Raw genomic sequence first — 15,338 nt, forward strand, 5'->3', positions numbered from 1 at the left:
TTTTTATATCTCTGCATGCTTTTCTCTTAACTTAAGGGCACTCTTTACTACTACTGCTCATAATATTGTAATTCATACTATATTTTAGGGAGAAAATACTACCCCAAACACTAAATATACTTCCTCATAAGGATCTAAGTTGAAACATGGCTTAGAGAAGAGAGTACAACTTTGTTTTAGCTCAAATGCACGATTCACATGAATATGACTGCATTTAATAGAACTCAACACTTAACTCACTCCAAGGCTTCTCTCAAGCCCCTCTGTGCTCTCATGACTTCCTCAAGACTTTTGTTAAGAACAACTCATCCATAAGAATCTTGGGCTTTACCTTTCAACAACCTTTAGTATGAGGGGAAGTAGAATGGATATGAGAATGCACGAGTTAGAATAATTTCCTTATGACATAGTTCTACTGCACAATTTAGAGTATGAAAGAAGGGAAATTTTTCTTAAATGTTTGTAGTCCCTCGTTTATAGACATAGGCCACTCACATCCATAAACAAGACCCTACTGACATGGCTTCATAGACAACCTATGACACTTGAAATCTGTTCTATCACACCAAGTTTGTCATGACCCGACTCCACACCTTTGGCGTCGCTAGCAATCGAGAACCATTGATGGTCCCCAAGCAAACCCTTATTATGGTTGACTACAAGCGGAAGACTAACTCAAGCATACATAAGCTTAGAACTAAATAAAATTCAATAAACTCAAATACTCAACTCTAAAATAATTTGAACAACACTCCATAGATAAACTCAGAGTTTGTAAAAACAACACAAAGAAGATACATACTGAAAATTGGGACAAGACCCGCGACATCTACTATTACAAAGGGATATCGGGACAAGACCCGTGATATCTCAATACTACTAACTGTAAGGTAAAGGTGATGTCCTCCGGAATATAAGAAGGCTCACCAAAGATGACTGGAACTGCAAGTGGTATCAATAAAGCTTTTGTTGATGACCCTGAATATATGTATCTAAATCATAAAAGATGCAGGCCTAATGGCGTCAGTACATCGAATGTACGAGCATGTAAGGGGAATTCTAAAGCATAAACATAAGCTTGAACTAATTGAAAAGAAACATACTTGTCACGTCCCAGGGGTACCCCGTAGACGTAACATGGCATACTCGACCCCGAATGGGTCTCATATAAGCCCATAGCATCATAACATAGGTAATAGAAATGAAAATACGGAACAATTTAAAACTTTTACAATCAATGTCATATTTCATAAAAACAAGCGGAAGTCTTAACTAAAACCTTTGTCTCAAACCATCTAATAAACTCTAGAATAAAATCTTTGGGATGCACCATACAAAGTCTAAAACCATAAAGAAATGACATAAAGGAAATAAGGGTTTGACCTTGAAGCTATGAGGACTCACAAATTCTTCAACTATTCTAGATCCTTGGAAACCTGGTTTTCAAAGCAACTCAATCTCCTCAACCCTACATTTGATTAGAATGTAGGTAATATGCATTAGTACAAAATGTACCAAGTATGAAAGCTAGCACAACATCATAAGAGTATCTCAATGGTTAGTCAACATAAGATATAAGCATAAGAGATAATAACACAGTCATAAGATAATTATCATGGTCATAGCATGGTCTCCAACATAAGCTTCATATAAACATAAGTCAACATAAGACATAGTTAATAAGCATAGTAGATAAGTCATAATCATATAAGCATTATAGACGCTTAGTCATCTTTACCATAATAGCACCGTTCTCAAGTAACCTCAAAAGCATACATGTGTAAATCAAGAATAGCATCCCATACTACTACCCATGTCAAGTATCCCTTTTTGGTCATCTTAAAAATAGTCTATATGCATGGTTAAGTCATAAGTCTTTCTACCATAAGGGCACCATACTTATAAGTAACCTCTACACACACTTGTGCAATGTATGAAAGGCATCCCATACTACCCTTCACACTAAGCATAGCCTTGAAGTCATCTTAGTCATATTCACCCTCCTTTTGGTCTTACTATTAGCTTAGTTCATATAGACAAGGGAACTACCACCTTAGTCAATCATATCTTGGAAGGCAACTATGGGAACAACCTAAGCTAAGTCATCTTGGTTTTTGTCTTTCCAAGTCAAGCTACACATGAAAGGATCATATATCACAACTTCAAGCTATTCTAGTCTAACACGCTTTGATTCATTTTAGGTTATTAAGTCAACCTAGAATCTTTCTATGTGAGAGAACTTAAATCTCCTAGCATAATCATGCGTAAGTGTGTAAGAGAAAGAGAATACACAACAAGATCACATCATATTGACTTTACCCCCAAAGCCCTAACAATGATGGCTATAAGCCCTACTTTCAAGCTTAACTTCATTCTATCATAATTCATGTTTAATTTTAAGATATTGAATCACATTGTCTTCTACTAAGTAATTCTAGTCATAATAGATTCATAAAGGTTCAATTCTAACTTTACAAGTCAAGATCCTTCCTATTCAATCATGTCTAGTTCAATTCATGATTAGGTGATCCTAACTATGATCAATTAGTATACAAGAGATTGATTTAGGAAGATCACCTTTGAACCTTGAACTTTGCCTCTAATGGCATAAACCCACAAAGATCACATTCATTAATTTAGATTAGAGTTTACCATAGAAATCATACGAAATCATCATAATATCTCTAAACAAAGCTAAATAAATCATAATTGGGTGATATCCACTAGATTGGAATCACACTCAAACCCTACCCACAATGCAAGCACAACCCTAGCTAGAATTGAGTTTTTGATTTCACAAGTGGGGAAACTATGGGGGATCTATGGGTGGAAGAACCCATAGATGATTAAGATTCACATACCTTTACTCAAATACCTAAACAAAGCTTGATTCTATCGTGAATTCGACCTAGCTGCTGCCCCTCTTCTTCTTCTTCTTCTTCTTTGCTTCTAGAGAGAGAATTTCTTGAGAGTAATTTGGGGTCTTAGATGAGTGAGTTAAAGTGATTAATTTAGGAGCCTATTAACCTTATATAGGTGGTAATTTAACTAACTAACCGATCTACCCTATCCCCTTTTTAATTAACTAATCAATTCCTAAACCCCCAACTTGAAACTAAAAATCATTAAAACTGCTCAAACCACTAGACCATCACCCACGGACAGTCCTGGTCCTCCGTGGTTTGAGGCTGGTGGTGTACACTTGCAGGCCATTATCAGACTTGACCCACGACCCCAACCTACGGGTCGTGGGTCCATCTACGTCCAGTAGATGGCATCTGTAGGTCACTAAAATTTCCAGATTTAGGGACTGTTTTGGGGTCCTCCTCAAGGACCCCTTTGGTTCGTTTTTGGGGAGTCGTACCCAGATATTTAACCCCTAAAACCCCTATTCTAAGTATGGGAATCATTTTTACGAGTTTTAATCCTCATACAACACTCCAAAACTCTCACAAAAGGCTCTAGAACTCACTAAATTCCGGGGTGTTACATTTTCCCCCACTTGGGGACATTCATCCTCGAATGACACTTTAAACACTTCTTAAAGTAAAAAATCTAACTTAGCAGCCCATTATGCATGCACTACATCTAAATGCACACAATAAATCAAGACAACTTCAATTCAAAACTAAACTCATTCAATGCAACACAAGGGAGTAGGGACTACTTCTACCAACCCAAAAATGCATCAAATGTTATATCTACTCTTTCTAAAGGAGGAACTAACATCTCCTAACTAAAACATGCTCAATACATACACATGGAGCCTAAATGCAAAGTTCATCTCATAAAGCATTTATTCATGGAGGAACCTTTCAACTTCACATCTAGGGCATTCTCATAATCAACTCATGAAGCCTATATGCCAATATACTCAAGGCACTACCTGATGAGAAAAACAATGCATATAAGTCATTTCTAACAAGACCTAAGCACTTTCATGAACATGCACATAAGGAAATTATGGCAACACATAAAAGCACACCATAACCCTACTAGATAGGCACACTATCCCCCACTTGGGAGTAAGCCTACACAAACTTTATTAAACATCATGCATACTAAAAAAAACTTGAAAGTCAAACATAACAAGTCACAAAAGACAAGAAACTCATTTCTCTTTCTGCTTTTTGATTTTATGTTTACCATCTTGCTGGACTAAAAAAAAGAAGATTTCGAGTAGTTCGGAAATTTACTAAAGCATGAGACACATACCGAAAGGGACATGAGGAGATCACTCTTGATCTTCTCTAAATTGGAGAGCATAAAACCTATTCTTCTTTTGAGGCTCCACATCCCCATTACTAGAGGAAGATTGCTTACCTTCTCTTCTTGTAACCTTATCCTTAGGGCAATCTTTTATCATGTGGCCACTCTCACCACAACTAAAGCAACCCTCTCTACCAGCCAAACACCTACCCTCATGCCTCTTAGCACACCTAGCATAATAGGTCCATAGGGACTCATTACTTATCCCTTGTGGCCTAGGGTAGAGACCCTCTCCTCCTTATGCTTAGGAGAATTAGAAAAGCCTTGTCCGGAAAACTTTTGTCGACTCCTAAAATGACCATGTCCATCGGACCCATCATGAAAAGACTTATGATTTTCCACCCTAGACCTCTCTTTCTCCATATATTTTTCCTCTTGAGGCTTATCTTTCTCCATTTGTTGAGAATACACCATAAGACGTGAGATATTCATATCATCATGGAGCATTGCCGTACGTCATTCTTTTGACACTAATTTGGACACTCCCATCACAAACCTATTCATCATATCCTTTGCATTTGATACCAAAGACGAAGCCTACTTTGACAAAAAGGGTGAATTTCAAAGAGTATTCTTCAACACTCATATTTCCTTGCTTAAGGTTGATAAATTCTCCCACTTTGGCTTCCCTCAACTACCGAGGAAAGAACTTATCTAAAAATTTCGACTTAAATGCCTCCCACTCTATGGGGCCCGCCTCATTTATGAACCCATTTGGATCCTCCTCCACCTCGGATCCACTAAACACCAGAGGGTTAATCCTCAAGAACTCTTTTATCCTAAAAGCACCCATCCCCCTTATCACGTTTGCCGGAGCCACCACATCTCTATTGGATTGCGTCGTCAAGGTTTGAGCCAATAATTGCATAGAAGCACTAAACTCCGCAAGAGTGGCATTCCCAATTGGAGGGTCATTCGAAACTTGAGGAGGAGCTTGATGTGGACCTTGGGGAGGAATCTCTTGGTCCACATTGCCTTCCTCTTCTCTCCTAGAATTCCCCCTTGTATTAGCCATACCATGAAAAGCAACGGGCACAGATTAGAAGAAGGGCCTACTAACGCCAAACTCTATGGAGAATGAAGAAATGAGACTTTTCCTAAGCATCTAATAGCCTCTTATTCATAAATGTGGCGCGCTTCACATTTATTAACAAGACCCTACTAGATGTAGTTTGAAACAATCCTAGAACCATTCTAAACATTGTGCTCTGATTACCAAGTTTGTCATGACCCAAGGGTACCCCTTAGAGGTAACATGGCATACTCGACCCCGAAGGGGTCTCATATAAGCCCTTAGCATCATAACATAGGTAATAGAAATGAAATTATGAAACAATTTAAAACTTTTACAATCGATGTCATATTTCATAAAAACAAGCGGAAGTCTTTACTAAAATCTTTGTCTCAAACCATCTAATAAACTCTTCAATAAAACTCTTTGGGATGCATCCCATACAAAGTCTAAAAACATAAAGAAATGACATAAAGAAAATAAGGGTTTGTCCTCGAAGCTGTAAGGACTCACCAATTGTTCAACTCTTCTAGATCCTTGGAAACCTGGCCTTCAAAGCAACTCAATCTCCTCAACCCTACATTTGATTAGAATGTAGGCAATATGCGTTAGTACAAAATGTACCAAGTATGAAAGATCACACAACATTACCAGCGGATCTCAATGGTTAGTCAACATAAGACATAAGCATAAGAGATAATAACGTAGTCATAACATAATCATCAGAGTCATAACATAATCACCATGGTCATAGCATGGTCACCAACATAAGATTCATATAAACATAAGTCAACATAAGACATAGTTAATGAGCATAGGAGATAAGTCATAATCATATAAGCATGATAAACACTTAGCCATCTTTACCATAATAACACCATTTTCAAGTAACCTCAAAAGCATACATGTGTAAAGCAAGAATAGCATCCCATAGTACTACCCATGCCAAGTATCCCTTTTTGGTCATCTTACTCATAGTGTATATGCATGTTTAAGTCATTAGTCTTTCTACCATAAGGGCACCATACTTATAAGTAACCTCAAGACACACTTGTGCAATGAATGAAAGGAATCCCATACTACCCTTCACACTTAGCATAGCCTTGAAGTCATCTTTGTCATATCCACCCTCTTTTTGGTCTTACTATTAGCTTACTTCATATAGACAAGGGAAGTACCACCATATTCAATCATATCTTGGAAGGCAATTATGGCAACAACCCAAGCTAAGTCATACTACATAAGGGAACCCTTCACAACTAGCCTAAAGTCATACTTGTGCCATGTATGGATATCATCCCATACTACTACCCACATTAAGTACTCCTTTAGACAATCATTAATGTTCACTAGTTGGGGTCTAGTCCCTCTATTCTCTGTGCCTATATTCATATAAGGTACTTCTCTACTTAGTACTAGGAAAGTCATAACCCATGAATGAACTCTATTTCTCAATTCATGGCTACCAAGGAATAACCCCCTAATAGGCTAAACCATGTTATCATCTTACTAACATAACTAGGTTAAGCTAAGCTAACTACCTTGGAAGGCACACTAACATGCATGTCCAACCTATTCTAGGAAAGGTACAAGTGTTCCATCCTAGCTACCATGAAATAGTCCTAGACCAACTAAGTCATGCTACCCATACAAGTATACCATGATAAAAATGCAAGCTATCCTTAGGAGAGTATGGATCTTCAGTCCTAACCTACCCTTAGGAGAGTATAAGTCCTCTATCCCAAAGATACTATGACATGGTCTTGGCCAAAACAAGTCATGCTACCATGAAAGCATCCTAACAATGCTAGTTCAAGCTACCCATTGGAGAGTATAAATCCTAAATCCTAGGCTACCATGACTACATCTAACTCATGCTACCCTTGACATGCATCCTACAATGCTAAGCCAAGCTATCCTCTAGAGAGTGTAAATCCTTAATCCCAAGCTATCCTATCTTGGTTTTTGTCTTTACAAGTCAAGCTACACATGAAGGGATCATATATCACAACTTCAAGCTATTCTAGTCTAACACACTTGATTCCTTTTAGGTTATTAAGTCAACCTAGAATCCTTCTATGTGAAAGAACTTAAATCTCCTAGCATAATCATGCGTAAGTGTGTAAAAGAAAGAGAATACACAACAAGATCACATCATATTGACTTTATCCCCAAAGACCTAACAATAATGGCTACAAGCCCTACTTTCAATCTTAACTTCATTCTATCATAATTCATGTCTAATTTCAAGATATTCAAGCACATTCTCTTCTACTAAGTGATTCTAGTCTTAATTGATTCATAAAGGTTCAATTCTAACTTTAAAAGTCAAGATCCTTCCTATTAAATCAAATCTAGTTCAATTAATGATTAGATTATCCTAACTATGATCATTAAGTATACAAGACATTCACTTAGGAAGATCGTCTTTGAACCTTGTGTCTCTAATGGCATAAACCCACAAAGATCACATTCACAAATTTGGATTAGGGTTTACCATAGAAATCACATGAAATAATCATAATATCACTAAAAAAAACTTAAATCAATCATAATTGGGTGATATCCACTGGATTGGAATCACACCTAAACCCTACCCACAATGCAAGCACAACCATAGCTAGAATTGACTTTTTGATTTCACAAGTGGGGAAACTATGGGGGATCTATGGGTGGAAGAACCCATAGATGATTAAGATTCACATACCTTTACTCAAATACCTAAACAAAGCTTGATTCTATCGTGAATTCGACCTAGCTGCTGCCCCTCTTCTTCTTCTTCTCTGCTTTTAGAGAGAGAATTTCTTGAGAGTAATTTGGGGTCTTAGATGAGTTAGTTAAAGTGATTAATTTAGGGGCCTATTAACCTTATATATGTGGTAATTTAACTAATTAACCGAACTACATTAACCCCTTTTTAATTAACTAATCAATTCCCAATTCCCCAACTTAAAACTAAAAATCATTAAAACTGCTCAAACCACGAGACCACCACCCACGGACCGTGGGTAGGTCTATGGACTATCCTGGTCCTCCGCGGTTTGAGGCTGGGGGTCTACACTTGCAGGCCATGATCAACATTGACCCACGACCCCAACCTACGGGGTGTGGGTCCATCTACGACCAGTAGATGGCATCCATAGGTCACTAAAATTTCCAGATTTTGGGATTGTTTTGGGGACCTACCCCTTTGGGTTGTCCTTGGGGAGTCGTACCCGGACGTTTAACCCCTAAAAACCCTATTCTAATTACGGGAATCATTTTTACGAGTTTTAATCCTTATACAACACTCTAAAACTCCTATGAAAGTCTCTCGAACTCACTAGTTCAACTCACTAAATTCCGGGTTGTTACAATACTTACCTCTTCTTAACTCACTCAACTCAATGAGACATGGTTCAACTCAACTCAGAGAAATAGAGTGTAACACAATAATAAGATACTCAACTCAGTGAAACATAGTTCAAGTCAACTCACAGAAATAGGGCTCAACTCAATAATAAGATACTCAACTCTGTTAAACTCAAGGATAAAACAACAATAAAAGATGAAATATATGGGAAGCTGTAAAATGATAGATAGCAACTCAATTTTATACAAAAATACAATATTAACTGAATTGTATGTAAAAATAAAATAATAATTCTTATTTGGGAGATTCTCTAAGTGACAAGCATCACTATGAGCAATGTGATTATACAACGTTTCGCCCACACTACCAGAATTGTCCTATACCTTGCCGGGGTATAGAACTCCTCAACTAAGTGGATCCACTAGTATATTCTTAAAAGAAATAAGGAATCATCTATAAAGTATGACCCTTTCTACTGATGTAGGCTACATGATTTATGGGGGCTGTGAGTTGTTAGAACTCTCCCGCATATCGGTTCTCAATACTACTCCCAATATATAACTTAACTCATATGTCTTTTTTTAAAAAACATTTCCTCATCCTCAACTTTGTGATTATTACTCAAAAGGTTTCTCTGAAAAGAGATAGTACTTAAAACTCCTCATGAACTCTATTGGAAATCGGTGTTTCCCCTCTTCTTAAATGTAAAAACATTTACTCTTGGGAATTCTTAGTTTCCATATATTAATTTTAGAAAAATGAAACTCAAATTTACTCTTCCTCAACTCAAGTACTCAAGTCTTTAAAACAAGTTATAAATAATTGTAAAAGACTTCTCAAAATAGGGTTCATGCCGAATTATGAACGTGAATGACTCAATTCATGGTTTTCAATAACCATACATAGAACTCAATACTAGAAACTCAACAATTCTAAAACTCAAGGACTGATTGATACTACTCATCCCAAGAATGCTTGACTCAGAGGGTTGATACGAAATTATGGGCATGAAAAACTTAAGTCCATGGGTAAGTCCCATGATTAGTAATATAATCTAAAAAGGATTAGGAATTCAATACTCATGAACTTAGAACTTTAAGATACTGCTCATCTCAAAGATACTCAAATTATGGAGTTCATGCGGAATTATGGGAATGAATAACTCGACTCAACGGTCTCAATGAAAATATAGAACTTATGGGTACAACTCTTGTCATTCTCATACTTACTTGCTCAAAACATTGCTAAAATTGATAGTCAATCTGAAGGGATTAGCAATTGAACTCAAATACTTTCTTGAATTCTACTCTTAACTCTTTCTTGAATTTGAATTCTAAATTGAAGAATTATGATTTATGATATGAAGGATCTCAAGATGATTAAATGAGTTCTAGATAGTTAGTAATAAGAAACGAGTGAAAAACACAGTCTAAGGAGTAAAGGCGAGACGCGGAGATGAGTAAAAACATTTTGTCGTGAAATAATATTTGAAATAGTGAGGTCCGCGTTCTATCTGCGACGCGGAGAGATAGGTAATTCTATGGGGGAGCAAGTCCGCGACGCAGACCTGGGCAACTATTTTTGCCCGATCTTTTCTTCTGCTCCCAAACTCGATTCAACTCATACCCATTGAATTTCTACGGTAAAAACTCTTGAATTCTTATAACGCAGAGCAATTCTAGGAAAACCCACTCAAGAACAATAAATTTATTCAACTCTCAACTAAATCCTCGCCTCATGAACTTAACCAAACATAAAAATTCAAGAATGGAGAGCAATACTTCAAGAACACTCATCAAGAACTTAATTCATCAATCTTTATGGAAAAATTTGAATAGGTAAATCATGATTGGCATGTGGGTGAACGAACCCAACACTATGAAAACTTACATACCTCTTTAGGGATCAAACCCTTGGTGAAACAATCCTCGATTCGCAAGAAAACTTGATGAACGCCTTGAACCTTCCCTCTTTTCTCCTCTTTTCTAGTCTTGAACTAACTTTCAAAATCCTAAGCGTGATTAGGATTCGTAAAACTGAAATCAGATTTGACCCCAAAATATTAATAGAAATCATTTTAATCTGATTGGGTAAGGAAAAGACAAAATATCCCTCACTAATTCGGGTTACTTTCTTTAACTCGACAGGCTAACATCAAACGAGAATTTCTCCCTCATCCGAACTTGAACCTTACAAAACTCGATGGCATTGGAAAGAGTATTCCAAGAATTTTCACTGATATCTTATGGGCCACCTAACTCATCATGTACTGAAAGTTATGGTCATTTTAAGTTGACCCAAAACTTAAAAGAACCTAGCATTGATTTCAATGAATTCTCTTTTGTTCTTTTTTTAACTCAAGGGGCTACATATACTGACCTTAACACTTAATAAAATTTAAATTCCTTGGTAAATCTTACTCACAACGAAGAATGGTTCGAGTCTTAGCTCAAAAACTTTTGTTTTGTTACAAAACCCTACCGACAAATCCTCGTCTGCACCTCCCACTATAGAACTCTCCTCTCCTCTATAAGCTACTTCTCCCCCGGTCATTACTCCGACCAATCCCTTTAGCCTAAACTCTTTTCCCCACTATATTTTTATCCCACTTTATCCTCTAATGATATTCCGCTTAGCCAACTTCACCAAGGTATTCCCAAGACACCTCACAAACACATAGTTGTTAAGCGAACTAGCACCAGGGTTCCGTTCACATGTAGCATGAGTCAAGACAAACTCAATGAAGTTGTCAAGTCTCGTCGGAAACATCATTATGTTGGTAAGTCTCCAATTCATTCACATGTCTGTCCGATTAATCTTGACTCTGACCCTTGATGAATTTCCTAGCTTAGTGCCATATAACTCATATAACTCCTCCCCCCCCCCCCCCCCCCCCCCCCCCCCCCCCGCCGCTAACTAAAGATAATGGGTAGGATAATTTTTCTCGTGGACTTTAAGTTGCCTTGAAGCATAGGCAATCACCTTACATTTTGGCCTAAGCACACATCCCAACCCAACTCTAGAGGCATCACAATACACCACAAAACCTTTCGTACCTTTTTGTAAGGTAAACACCGGAGCAGAAGTAAGCCTATCATTCAACTCTTGGAAACTTTTCTCACAAGCTTCCGACAACACGATTTTAGCCTTCTTTTGAGTCGAGTTCGTCAAAGGAGAAGCAATGGAAGAATATCCCTCAACAAACCTTCAATAGTAACCGGCTAAACCCAAGAACCTTCTAATGTCGGAAGGAGTTACCCCCCCCCCCCCCCCGCAAAAAGTAAGCAAAATATTGCCATGTTTTTTGAAATAGGAAAAGAGAGGTATTTTGGGCTAGAAACTAGTTTTCAGGAGAAGGAATATTGATCCTGAAATCACGTCATTACCCATAGTTTGAAATCTCCTCAGGAAACCTCAATTTCATTGTTGGAAAGATTTTTTTCTTGATACTTCTTTGGGGGATTTATAAGAATGAAGTAGTAGAGTTCTACATGAACCTAACTATGTTAGAAAACAACATTGTAATTTCTTCGGTGAATGGTGTAGAGTTGGTATTTGATCATGTAAGGTTGAGTTACATTTTTCATGTCCTCACTATTGGTCATGCTGAGTATGTGTTGAAAAATGATGAAAACTGTCTACTGGCCAGAAAGATTTCCCAGGGTTGTGTGACAGCAAGGCCTAGGAAGGTGCTAAAAGGGGAAATTGAGCCCTTTCAAAAATTTCTATACGAGGTAGTGCACAAGGGAGCTCTACCTAGGTGCAAAGAAAGCATGAGGCTACTTTCAGAGATATGGGGCTAGCTAATGCAATGGACTAGGAAGGAGCCATTGCGTGACCCACTCTAAAGATTAAGCATATGGCAGTGATGATAGATCTTCAACCTGGTCCACATCAAATAGCATATGAGAACTTGCTAACAAAAGTGTTCCAGACATTTGGTGTACCGTTGGGAGAGGCTCGCCTGCTAAACAAAAAAGATATGATTACCAAGGCGACCCTTGCTGAGTGTTTGTGTCTGCCTCTTGACAACCTTGTTCCTGAACTAGCTCCTCATGTTACTGGCCATTTATCTCAATTGGTTGTCGATCTCCTTGTTGCGAGGGATAAAAATGTAGTGCTTCAAGCTTAAATTAGTTCTTTACAAACTGCTCTAGCTGAGTTTAGGGTGATGTTGCTAAATTGAAGCAACAGTTTCTCCATCAATCGTAGGAAAATAATGCGCTCATGGATTAAGTTCATTAAGTCCTTACCTCTTCTCAATCCCCACCTAGTCGTACCCAAAGCACCTAAAACCTAGCCTCCATTTTTTTTCTTCTTCTAAGACAATGCTTATAATTGCTATGTTTTTGGGTTCTTATGAGATTTTACTTGTTCCTGTGATGGGCTTAATCGATGTGCTTCCTATTTGAATGACTATATGTTTCATATATGTATGGTATATGTGTTGCATGTTTTGATGGCTAATATCCTTAAATTATGATTTTTATGTGTGTTGCCATTGTTGGCTTTGAGTTTACTGTAATTTCTTGATTGTTACTTGTCTTCTTACCTTCTTTTAATATGTCAAAAGGGGGAAGTATTTGTATATGCTTCCTTATTACAAGAAACATGTATCTCAGGTGAAGGCACATTTCTGCCACACTACCTTGAGACTCAGTAGGTCAAGCTCTGATTTTCTGTGAATTCTAGTTTTTGAACTCACCTATGTTCTTTGGTTTAGGTGAACTAGCAGATGATGTAGCAAGTCCATTTATCTTCTTTTTTTAAAATATGAATGGTTCACATTTCTGGTTCTCTGCTATTCGAACTCATTACCTGTGGTCTTAGCCTTCTTGCTGTGGAATTCCTCCCTATCTCTCAACTTATCCTCCTCAACCTGCTGCACATGAATCATAAGACTATCTATGTCCATGTCCCTTATCAACATAGCTGCCTTACCCTCTTTGCTTGACAAGCTAGACAACCTAGACACAAACAAGCTCATCCTGCTCCTTATATTAGCAACCATCTCCAGAGCATAATGGGACAGTTAAGTGAACTTGACGCTGTACTCATGGATATCTTCTTAAGAGTGAGGAATTCTCTTACCTTTGCCTCTCTCAGCTCAAGGGGAAAGAGATTCCCCATTAAGGCACTCTCAAACATAACCCAACTTACAATTGGTGCCTCATCATCTCAACTCTTCTTCCATTGATCATACTATATCGTAGCAACACCCTTGAGTTGGTATACAACTAGTTCCACATGCTTAAAATCTGCAACATGCATCACCTCAAACACTTTCTGCAACTCTTCCACAATGTTTTCCGGATCATCAGTGAAATTTGAACCGGTGAAGTCTGGAGGATTCATCCACAAGAATTCACAGATCATGCATATATATTAGCCACATCCTTTCAATTCCCTCTTTACTTCCCAACTTGGTTGGTGACAACTTGACTCAACATCAAAATAGCGTCCCAGAATTTAGCATTAGTGACCTCTCCTTTCAGTTGCACTTCTGGTGCATTGGGGACACTTTGATCTTGAGGATCACCATTTCTCCTATCAGGATGACCACGAATAGCTCTTCGTGGAGGCATGATCGGAAACATACGCATAAGCACGAATTAGAAGGAAACTTTTATAGAGTTGAACTCTATCGCACGAAAAACGGTAAGAAAGAAGTGAGATATTTCCTAATTGTCATAGCCTCCTAATTATAGATGTGTTATTCTTATCGTGATAAACGACACTAACCTACGGTATGAGTGTCTACGATTGTCAATAGTATAGTAACCCAACTAAAGGTTGGGGTGGTGTCCTAAGGGAGTGGTTTTGAGAATTGATAGAAAAGTGAAACTAAGCTCTAACTAGTTGTAGTTAAAGACATTAACGAACAAAAATATGGTAAATTAAAGGGGGTGACATGAAAGTGTCAAATATCAACTAGGGGTTTTGTCACAAGTAGTAAAAATAGCAAAAATTAACAAGAATATCAAGTATGGGGAAATGTTCTTGGGGTGTGACTGCAATACATGTTAAAATAAATCGTTGGGTAAATGCTTTAATTAGAAAATTTACAATATAATAGTTACTAGGCTAAGCTTTAGATGGAAATTAGTTTCCTCTCGGGCAACTTACCCCGTTTCGAATGGGTTCCTCTCGGACACCTATTGGCCGCATGAAGACCAGCCTACGCCTTACGCCACTCACTCTCTCGAGCTGAATGCTAGGATATGGAACTAGGGCTCACCCTCTCGGGCTGAACCTCATGTCGACCCACTCCTTAGGCCATCAGTCTAATGGTCTTAGTTTCTTGACCTCCCTCTCTGGCAAGCCGAAAATACATGGGTTGTTTTGTATTTGCAACTAAAAACCCATTAAATTAAACCACAACCATTAGGTGAAATTAACATTAAAATACATCTATCCTATCAGTAAGCAAGACCCAACAACAATATCAACACATATTTGCTAAATCATACCCCAAGAATGGGGGTTATTATCCACATATCAAGAAATAATAAAATACACCTAAAATGATACTAAAATCAAATGGGTATAAGAGCTTAAACCTTGATTTAAGCAAAGGAAGAAGAATGGAGAAGACCCACTTCCAACTTGGGGAAGATGAAATCCTTCTCTCTTCAAGTCTCCCACAAAACCCTCTCCAAACTTGAGAGAAAAATACCAAAAAGTATTATTCTATTGTGAAAATTA

Source organism: Solanum tuberosum, unplaced genomic scaffold (genome assembly GCF_000226075.1).
Source record: "Solanum tuberosum cultivar DM 1-3 516 R44 unplaced genomic scaffold, SolTub_3.0 scf00212, whole genome shotgun sequence".
In the NCBI taxonomy this organism is placed as follows: domain Eukaryota; kingdom Viridiplantae; phylum Streptophyta; class Magnoliopsida; order Solanales; family Solanaceae; genus Solanum; species Solanum tuberosum.